This window comes from Petromyzon marinus, chromosome 17, assembly GCF_048934315.1.
Source record: "Petromyzon marinus isolate PM22_M1 ecotype Great Lakes invasive population chromosome 17, UKy_Petmar_22M1.pri1.0, whole genome shotgun sequence".
Taxonomy (NCBI): domain Eukaryota; kingdom Metazoa; phylum Chordata; class Hyperoartia; order Petromyzontiformes; family Petromyzontidae; genus Petromyzon; species Petromyzon marinus.
In genome coordinates, this window is record NC_133683.1 from 16,297,830 (window position 1) to 16,308,741 (window position 10,912).

Genomic DNA, 10,912 nt, shown 5'->3' on the forward strand with positions numbered 1-10,912 from the left:
ATACAACCAGTGCCGCTGTTGCATCGCCATACCGTCTACATGCAGGGGTGGGGAACGTGCGGCCCGCGGGCCGTATGAGGCCCGCGAAATCATTTGGGTCTCTGGCCCTGCCAAGGCAACCGCAGGCGGGACTCGAAATTAAATAAATCTAGGAGCAAACCTGGGGGTGGTGGTAGCAACATCGTCAATACCAGCTAACATCATCAATACCAGCTAACATCGTCAATACCAGCTAACATCATCAATACCAGCTAACATCATCAATACCAGCTAACATCATCAATACCAGCTAACATCATCATAACACGCCTCGCCAAAGAGAAGCAGTTCCGGCCCATCACATTAGGGGTGAGTTAATTAAATGTTTGACACAAATTTAACAGGCTAATTTTTAAGTTGATAATTTTGTATGGCCCGCGAATGATGTTATATAAATATCCCAAATGGCCCTTGGCAAAAAAAGGTTTCCCACCCCTGGACTCTACAGACTCAGCGGTGACTGCCAGCGTCGTGAAGTTTCACTTCCGATTGTTGTATCTCGGCTCAAGCCACCTCGTCTCACGCATGATAGCTCCTCGAAGTTAGCGCGCATATCATACTTTGTAACAGCTCTACGATCTCAGCGCGTGCTTCTAAAATTAAAACATGAAAACCAGAGGGACCCGGAGGAAAAATCCACGCGACCACCGCGGGAAGAGAGAGAGATAGAACACACGGCCTCCAAATATACAACAGGCACAGTCAGGGTCCGGGATCGAACCGACGGCTCTCCTAGCGAAACAGGCGAGGGAGATGTCATATATCTGCACGCCACCCCTGCTCCCTATCATAATGAATTAATAATTTATAGTTAGCCGGGTTCCGTCGTGCCAAAACAGGGTGAGACCCCACTGAGCAGTGCCGGATTAAATTATCCTCGGAGCTAAAAGTAGCTACACGTGTAGTAGTGGTGGCCACACGTGTGGTAGTGGTGGCCACACGTGTGGTAGTGGTGGCCACACGTGTGGTAGTGGTGGCCACACGTGTGGTAGTGGTGGCCACACGTGTAGTAGCAGCCACACGTGTGGTAGTGGTGGCCACACGTGTAGTAGCGGCCACACGTGTGGTAGTGGTGGCCACACGTGTAGTAGTGGTGGCCACACGTGTAGTAGTGGTGGCCACACGTGTGGTAGCGGTCGCACGTATGGCCACTACTACACGTATAGTAGTGGCCGCACGTGTAGTAGCGGTGGCCACACGTGTGGTCGTAGCTACGGGGCCCGCACTTTCAAGGGCCCCGCGCTAAATGCTTTCAAGCTATCAATTCCAGTTTAGTGATTCTGCACTTGCTCTATTACTATAGTACTATACTGCCTTCGACTTTTACGAACGACTGGGTGTTTAAGGTTAGCGATTTGTCGTATTATCTGGCTGTATAGCAAATGAAAAAATAAAATGACTTTACTATGCAAGCTAAAAATTTGCGTTTTAATATTTACATTTTCTTTTATTTAGGGCCCCTTCATAACATGTGCGGCAGGCCTCACACTCGCTTCATCCGGCACGGCCACTGAGTTACGAGTGATGATGTCCGCACCGGCGTTGTGAGTCTGTGTCGCGAGTCTCTCCGCGTGCTGCTCATGTGGGGGTGGTGTTGGTGAGGCAGCGGGTGGAGTGGTGAGCGCAGTGCTAGGGCCGGGCCACGCGGCGTGCCGCCACGGGCTGCCTCAACGCCGCCACACGGGTCGGGGCGTGGGGGGGGTCCAGGACGGGCTTCATGGGCGGAGTTGCGGGGGGGGGGCATTGCCCCACCTTTAGTAATTTATTTCCAGGAGTTTACGATTAAACACATTCCTGCGGAGGGAGCTGGTAGGAACGTTGGGTTGCTCGGTCAATGGCCAGGGTTAACGGCGGCGTGTTGTATTCCGCAAATATGCCCGACTGTGAGGGCGGGCACAAGCCGGCGTGAGTAGGTTAAACGTTTAGTTTTATAAGGGCACCACGGGGTGACCAGCCCCTCCCCACCCAGCCCCACCCCTCCCACCCCCCACCCAGCCCCACCCTCCCCACCCAGCCCCTCCCTCCCCTCCCAGTCCCTCCCCACCCTCTCCTCTCCACCCAGCCCCACCCCTCCAATTTTTGGATGCACGACGGACGGACGGACACAATAATCCCCTGTGGGCTGGTGTAACCAGGAGGTTCCTACCAGTAAAAAAAAAATGATATGCACCCGTGATTCCTCATGTGAGGGACAAAACGAACCCACCAACCCAAATAGAAGTCAAACTCTGCCTCTGCCGGCCCATCACTCGCCACTGATGTGCGCCGTGACGAGGAATCCCACTCACGTGTGCCAGGAATCCAACTCGGCGATGAGATAACATCTTCACCACCGTGTGGATCGTGTCAGTACGATCGTGTGGGTTAAATCGAGAGGACCGAGCAAAGCTCCACAGCAAGATGACGACTCGTAGACATCTCTGGTAGCTTTTTTTACGATGATTATGATGATAATTATAATTATGATGATGATTATTAGTGTCCCGATGGGGCGCTCACGCTTTGGATGTGTTCACAAACGAGACTTCGCAAGGCGCCCGTCTTGTGGCGGCTCACGGGAGTCCCACGCACGAATGCCGAGCGGTCACGATGGTGGGGCCACGCGGGGCATTCCCGGGCCCAACGTGAGGGACGCCGGCCCCCTCGTTCGTTGGCGACTGTCGGGCGGAGCTGTCGATGGGACGGTGGCGCGCACCACTCACGGCCCCCCCGCCCTCCTCGCCCCCCCCCCCCCCCCGTTATTCAGCCGACGGCTAAGTGTTCAATTATGTGGCGATGTGAGATCATTCCAATTATGCCAAACAAATTACTGTGTGGGTAATGGTTTGTGATGAAGCGATGAGATTTTTTTGAGGTCTCAGCCCCTCGGCTGCGTTGGCGTTAAAAGTCGGCCGTGGCTGCAAACGATCAGAGTGACCTCGCTCAAATGAGCGCCGATGCATTGTGGCTCATCTCCTGTCGGCAGCCTTGAGTCAGTCGTGGGCATTCCACATGCCTATGGCGGGGGCGAGTCTACCCATAGGACAACCACTGCTGACTTCTCCACAAAGTTGTATTTACTTTATCGACCCCCGGAGGGATGATGGGCTCAGTCAACCCCCAACCAGGATTTGAACTCGCCACCTTCACGATTGCGAGCCGCTCGCTCCACTACCGGGACTCACCGAGTCTGGACTTGAGTGGACAAAGCATCTGGTCATGTGGGCCACAATTCCTTTAAAATAATGATTCGTGGATTCACGTTGAAATACCCTAATTCAGCGTTCTTCACTTATTTTTTTTTATCGCCGATAAGACACCGTCAGTGTGAGGGCCGCCACACATTTGAAACAATTGTTGGGTTTGACAGCAGCACGACGACAATGATGATGGGGGGTGTTGTCACTCTGTGTGTCTTGTCGGGAGGCCGCACGTCAGGGGGGCCGTACTAAAGGCCACCAGGGCCCGCCAGTGGCCCGCGGGCCTTGCAATGAAGAACACTGCCCAAATTGAAGAACACGTGTTTAACGATTGTCGTACTTAATTTTGTAACTGTGCTACGATCAGTCTGAATATAATCTGCCCGAGGCGACTCAAACGCTTCCAGGGAATATATTATTATTCAACATTGATTTTGTCTTCGTTGAATTTTTTTTCTTTATCACGTGACGCAGTTGTTTTCCCTCTGATTTCCGCTTGCTTCATTGCTGCACTTTCATCGTGTTTTATTTTTGTTATTTTGGTGACCCGGGCCACTCTTGAAAAGGAGACTTCTCCTGGCCTCGCCAGTTCTCTACCTCGGTAAACAAAAAAATTAACTTTCACCCGACTTAACAGAAATATCATTTTGCTTATGCTATCCTGCATATCCATAGTGTTTAACGATGGGTGGAGTTTTGTGGCCAGATGTACTCAACAATTTCCCGTCCAAAAATATTTGAATTCAACACAGGCATGCAAATCAGAGAGAGAAAACAAACATATAATGACACCTGCGGTAATGTTTACAGTGTTTGTAATCACAGGACATAATCGTAAGCCTGCCTTCGGTTCCAGCACATGTTTACGTTGCCGTGAGCCAGGGTACACTGTCACGGGGGTCTGTCACGTGCTGAAAAGGTGGCGTTAATTATAGGCTCCATTACAACACAGTACTCTATATCAACAGATGCTCTCTCACTGAAATTCATTCAGGAGTGGACGCAGACCCAAGACATCGCCACCCTGTACCCCACTGCAGCCCAGGATTAAAGAATTTTACTTAAAGTAAAAAAAATAGCAAGCTTCGAGAAAGTAGAATTCGTAGCATATTATATTTATACACAGTAATTTACATAAATAAAACAAGCTCTTCGGATTGACAGCACAAGATTAACAAATATAAGAGAAGACCCTCAACAGATTGGAGAAAGAGCTCCTCAAACTCTTTTACATTTGGGGAGCAAGTTCCAGAAAGGTTTTGGCAGCTGCCAAAGCCATCGGGTTTGTCGACTATTCTTTTCATTTCTTCCACCAACCAACCGGCCGTCCACAATGTCCTCCGACTGCTGTCACTCAGGTAGCTGCCCGGGTGCCGCCCGCACCCTCTCGCCGAGGATGAAATGCCACCGTGGGCAGGATTTCGCGGCGCTGAGAGACGCGGCCCTCGCTCATTGCAGTCCCTTTGAGGATCCCTGCTTCCCGGCAGGGCCCACATCACTGGGGTACGATAAGCTGGGGCCCTGCAGCAGGTTCAGCGACGGCATCGTCTGGAGGAGGCCATGGGTAAATATGTTTTATTTGTATAATATATGGTGTAATGGTGTTGTTGTTGTTAAGATGGGGTTTATCGTGATTTACAGATTTGAATATTTAGTTAATGTTTTCGGCATACCGACATTTTTTAGTTCTTTTTCAGAAGCGACCTGGCCATCACAAATGATAGCTCAACGAAGTGGCTTAATATCGCATGGAAATGTATAGCGGCCGAATACCGGAGTACCCGGAGAAAAATCCACACGACCACAGGGAGAGATACATGCAAATTCAAATATACAGCAAGCGTCGGGGTTGGGATCGGACCCACGACTTCCTGTATACCAGGCGAGGTAGTTAACATCTAGCCACTGGACTTACAATCCAGAGGTCGCCGGTTCTGTCATCTCGCCAATAGAAATGGGTACCCCCGCAGTTAGTCGATCTGCAGGTCACATGCGGAGGGGTAAAGTGTGGGTAACTAACACTTCTTCCAACATGTCTGGACAGCGTAGAAGAGGAGACCAAATACAGCGTGGAAGAGTAGACCAAATACAGCGTGGAAGAGTAGACCAAATACCGTCTCGAGCGCCCTCGAGTCGGAGGCTCCTTTCCACCAGCTGTGGGTGTGAGCAAGCAGGCACCTCACTTCGATTCCTGGTCACGGCTCACACCAGTGTTGGGTTATATCTGAGCCGGTCCTCCTGGTTCACTGGGTTCCTCCCATCGCCAACACCCGCACCACCCTCCTCCCCAACAAATACTGTGACTGCTATCGGCCAACCATCCCAGGTGGTGAACATACGCAATTGGAATTTCACATCGCAGCAAACATCGGCCCGCTACTGCAACACAATTACTCGGTAGGATCCTCCAAATAAAAAAAGCAAAGAGAGTCAGCGAGGCCTCCCCGGGTAAACGACAAAGCGGAGTAGTAATAATAACAGCAGGTGTAAACATCCCGTGTGCGTTCACGTCGCGTTGATCTCATTCTCTCTTAAATACACCCAAACAACTGCATTTATCATCTAATTGGCTCCTAACGACCATGGGGCGTTGTGTGATGGACGCTTCACCTCCCCCCCCCACTTAGAGAAGTAAAGTCTGCATCAGTCGCCACCCGAATCACTTGCGGCACGCAAAACGACGCGCAGAGCGTTGGCGACGAGCCCGGCAACACAAATCCGTCGTGTTCTTGCGATGTCATAATAATCTAAACATGCCTTTCGATTATACTCTTTGGTTCTTTCGGTAAAGTCACGTAGTTAGAAATAAAAGAAAATAAATCACGACGTTTCGATCGCAACACAAGCGGTCTGATGACCACCGCTTGTGTTGCGATCGAAACGTCGTGATTTCATTTTATTTCTAACTACGTGACTTTACCGAAAGAACCAAAGAGTATGGATTCCTGCAGTCACGGAAGCTTCAAATCAAGAAGCCTTTAGATTATTTTGATTATTTTGCTGGTCTAAAGTTACACGTGATAAGGACACTTCGTTGAGGCCAGGTCGCTTCTGAAAAAGAAGCTACATTAGCTCAGTGGGCTTTGCCTGGTAAGATAAAAAAAATAGTTTGGTTTTAGCCGTATTTGAAATAGATTTGCTTACCTTTCCTATACCTTTCACTCTTATCGTGTTTTTTGTATTGTTTGTTGTTGTAACGTTCTGACCTCGTGCCCCTACTGGACATCTGTTAAAAAAGAGCTTTATAGCTCATCGGATTTATTCTGTAGTATAAATTTATATTCCGATTCTGAGGACCCAGGCCGCCATTGCAAACGAGACTGTGTCTTGGTCTCTTGAGTTCTCTCCTGGTGCGACAAAACAAGGCGTGCACACGACGTGCACACGACGTGCACACGACGTGCACACGACGTGCACACGACGTGCACACGACGTGCACACGACGTGCACACGACGTGCACACGACGTGCACACGACGTGCACACGACGTGCACACGACGTGCACACGACGTGCACACGACGTGCACACGACGTGCACACGACGTGCACACGACGTGCACACGACGTGCACACGACGTGCACACGACGTGCACACGACGTGCACACGACGTGCACACGACGTGCACACGACGTGCACACGACGTGCACACGACGTGCACACGACGTGCACACGACGTGCACACGACGTGCACACGACGTGCACACGACGTGCACACGACGTGCACACGACGTGCACACGACGTGCACACGACGTGCACACGACGTGCACACGACGTGCACACGACGTGCACACGACGTGCACACGACGTGCACACGACGTGCACACGACGTGCACACGACGTGCACACGACGTGCACACGACGTGCACACGACGTGCACACGACGTGCACACGACGTGCACACGACGTGCACACGACGTGCACACGACGTGCACACGACGTGCACACGACGTGCACACGACGTGCACACGACGTGCACACGACGTGCACACGACGTGCACACGACGTGCACACGACGTGCACACGACGTGCACACGACGTGCACACGACGTGCACACGACGTGCACACGACGTGCACACGACGTGCACACGACGTGCACACGACGTGCACACGACGTGCACACGACGTGCACACGACGTGCACACGACGTGCACACGACGTGCACACGACGTGCACACGACGTGCACACGACGTGCACACGACGTGCACACGACGTGCACACGACGTGCACACGACGTGCACACGACGTGCACACGACGTGCACACGACGTGCACACGACGTGCACACGACGTGCACACGACGTGCACACGACGTGCACACGACGTGCACACGACGTGCACACGACGTGCACACGACGTGCACACGACGTGCACACGACGTGCACACGACGTGCACACGACGTGCACACGACGTGCACACGACGTGCACACGACGTGCACACGACGTGCACACGACGTGCACACGACGTGCACACGACGTGCACACGACGTGCACACGACGTGCACACGACGTGCACACGACGTGCACACGACGTGCACACGACGTGCACACGACGTGCACACGACGTGCACACGACGTGCACACGACGTGCACACGACGTGCACACGACGTGCACACGACGTGCACACGACGTGCACACGACGTGCACACGACGTGCACACGACGTGCACACGACGTGCACACGACGTGCACACGACGTGCACACGACGTGCACACGACGTGCACACGACGTGCACACCACGTGCACACCACGTGCACACCACGTGCACACCACGTGCACACCACGTGCACACCACGTGCACACGACGTGCACACGACGTGCACACGACGTGCACACGACGTGCACACGACGTGCACACCACGTGCACACCACGTGCACACCACGTGCACACCACGTGCACACCACGTGTACACCACGTGTACAAGACGTGCACAACAACAAAATTGCCAGGTTACATTTAGACGAATGGTTCTTAACCTGGGGTGCACGCTGTACCCCCTGGGGGTGCGAGACATGGCCAGTTTTTTTTAAGGTAAACCGAAAACACAGATTAAGCACGGGCACGTTAGTACAACTACTTTGTTCCATCAATCCTTTGTATTTATGAACATGATACAATTGTTTAACAATTGAGAACCAAAGGGCGTGCAAGGCTGCAGTACATCTTAAGAAACACTCGCTTAGACACTCGTGCATTTAGCTTAGAATATTTTGAAATGAAAACCAAATGCAGCAAGACCCTCCTGGAGAAAGGTCCTTGAACTCGGTGTGGGTTTTTGCTGGATACATCGGTAGTGTTATGCATATCACCTACCGATACCAGTCTGACGAACCGAAATTGCACTCACGCGCGCTTGTTGAAATCACGTTGTGTTCGTCTGTGTTCAAAGCAGGCATAGAAACAAATGCACCCGATAGCAGTCCCGTTTTAAACATCGCCACATCATCCATTGTTGAGCGTTTTCTCTCCATTAATCGACGATGTCACTTCGCAGGAGATCACCAGTGACCCCCACTTCATCGTGCGAGGAGCCAGCAGATTTGACCTGTGCCAAGGAAAGCTCGGTAGGGATGTAAGCATGGGTTTCTGTGTGAGTCTATGTATATATGTGTGCATGGTGAACTTCTTTCACACCGTACGTAGCCAACCGTGCTAATCGGAGGTGCGTGGGAAGGACAACAAACTAAACACAAAAAGCAGTTCTAAAGAAATGAGTTTACGACATAGACGATGATTGAAAAGCGCATAGCTCCAGCGACTTCCTAATATCGGAAGAGCGTTCCAGACGGCCGCGGAAGCGCATCTGAAAGCGCCGCGCGATGCGGTGACTGCCGTCTTTGTTCGGCGGCCAACCAAAAGCCGCCGCCGCTGCTGCTGCGAGGATGAGCGGAGTCTGTATGATTGATGGTTTATAGCTCCTTGACGAGATCGGCCAGGTGATTGTCGTGGTTCATTTGTGGGTGCACCTGGGGCCGGCGCTAGAGGGGGGGGGGGGTGGGGGGGCAGCTGGACCAGGTGGTGAGAACGAACCCAAGAGGCCAGGATCCAAGAGTGATCCCCGGGGCAACAGTCTTGTCAGTAGGGGGGGGGGGGGCGGCGATGATTTTCCATCGAGTATTTGTAAAGCTGCGGAATTTGACGTTTTGAGTTTGGCTCCACGCGGTCCGCGGTGCTGCCCCTCTCACGCCAACGCCTTTGGCTGCACCAACGCACCCTTTTAAAAAGGCAAAGGGCGCAGCCCCTTGAGCTGCTTTGACTCTCACGGGCCTACTACCGGCAGAAGGGACTGCCACGAGCGGGTGCTCGAGAGGGTATTCCCACGTAGTCCTCTCTTCCACGTTGACCGGATAAGTTGGAGGTGCGAAGCGCCCGCATTTTACACCCCCCACCCCCCCCCGACACGCGGTTTGCCGATCGACGAACTCCTGGACAGGGGCGGGCGGTTTGGAGTGATCGTTGAGAAACGTTGACCGTCTTTTCAACGCGCCGTGCCGCGACTTGGAGTCGAACCTCTGTTTTGGAAGTCGAGTTGCACTGACCACCGCACCACTGTGGCAGCCCCGACATCTTCCGCACCCCCGATGAGCTCGGTGGGCTCCGTACGGCGCAAAAGAAATAAGTTAAACCAACGTCAACGTTTAAACGCACAGCATTACAAACATAACGTCGTTTAATTCGAGGTCTTGCGTGACTATCACTGCGGACACTTGCAGTGTTATACATTCAATCAAATTATCGCTCAAGTTTTATTTTTTTCCTCGTGGAATATTCTACAGTGACCCTCTTGTGTGTTGTGACGTTTCAAACATCGTCTCCACCGGGCTGACGATGGTGATGAGAACGTCAGCCCCCTGCTGCGAAAAAAAACCCCACAAAACACGTGGCGGGTGGAACAGTGCCGGATTAAGCTAGTGCGGGGCCTGTAGCATGTTATAAAGGGGCTCGGAATTAAAAAAAAAAACATAAATATTAAAACACAATTTGTTTACTTGCATAGTAAAGTAATTTTTTTTCATTTGCTATACAGCCAGATAATACGACAAATCGCTTAACTTAAACACCCAGTCGTTCATAAAAGTTGAAGGCGGTATAGTACTATAGTGATAGAACAAGTGCAGAATCACTGAACCGGAATTGATAGCTTGAAAACATTTAGCACGGGGCCCTTGAAAGTTGCAGGGCCCGTAGCACGTGTAGCTACTTTTGCTACTAGGATAATCCGGCACTGCGGTAGATCTCCTGGTAAACGCCTTGAGACTCAGGAAGACTGCCGTCCCGGGTAAACACGCGTCATAGGAATGACGATGCAGTGTAAACATCCCGTATCTATTCACGTCGCGTTTAACTCACTCGTTTAAATATACCTAACAACTGCAATTAGCATCTAATTGGCTCCGCGCGTGTGATGGACGCGACACCTCCGCTTACAGAAGTCAAATCTGCGTCCATTTCCACTCAATTAATCTGCCCGCCAATTAATCACCCGGGGTGTTACGGTGGAGAGATGTTAAATATCTCGCCTGGAATGCAGGAGGTCGTGGGTTCGATCCCGACCTTGACACCATTTATATTTGGAGTTTGCATGTCTCTACCCATGGTCGCGTGGATTTTTCTCCGGGTCCTCCGGGTTGTCCCTCCCACGTTTAGAAACCACGTGCGTTTAGGGTATTTGGCTGCAATAAATTTTCCAA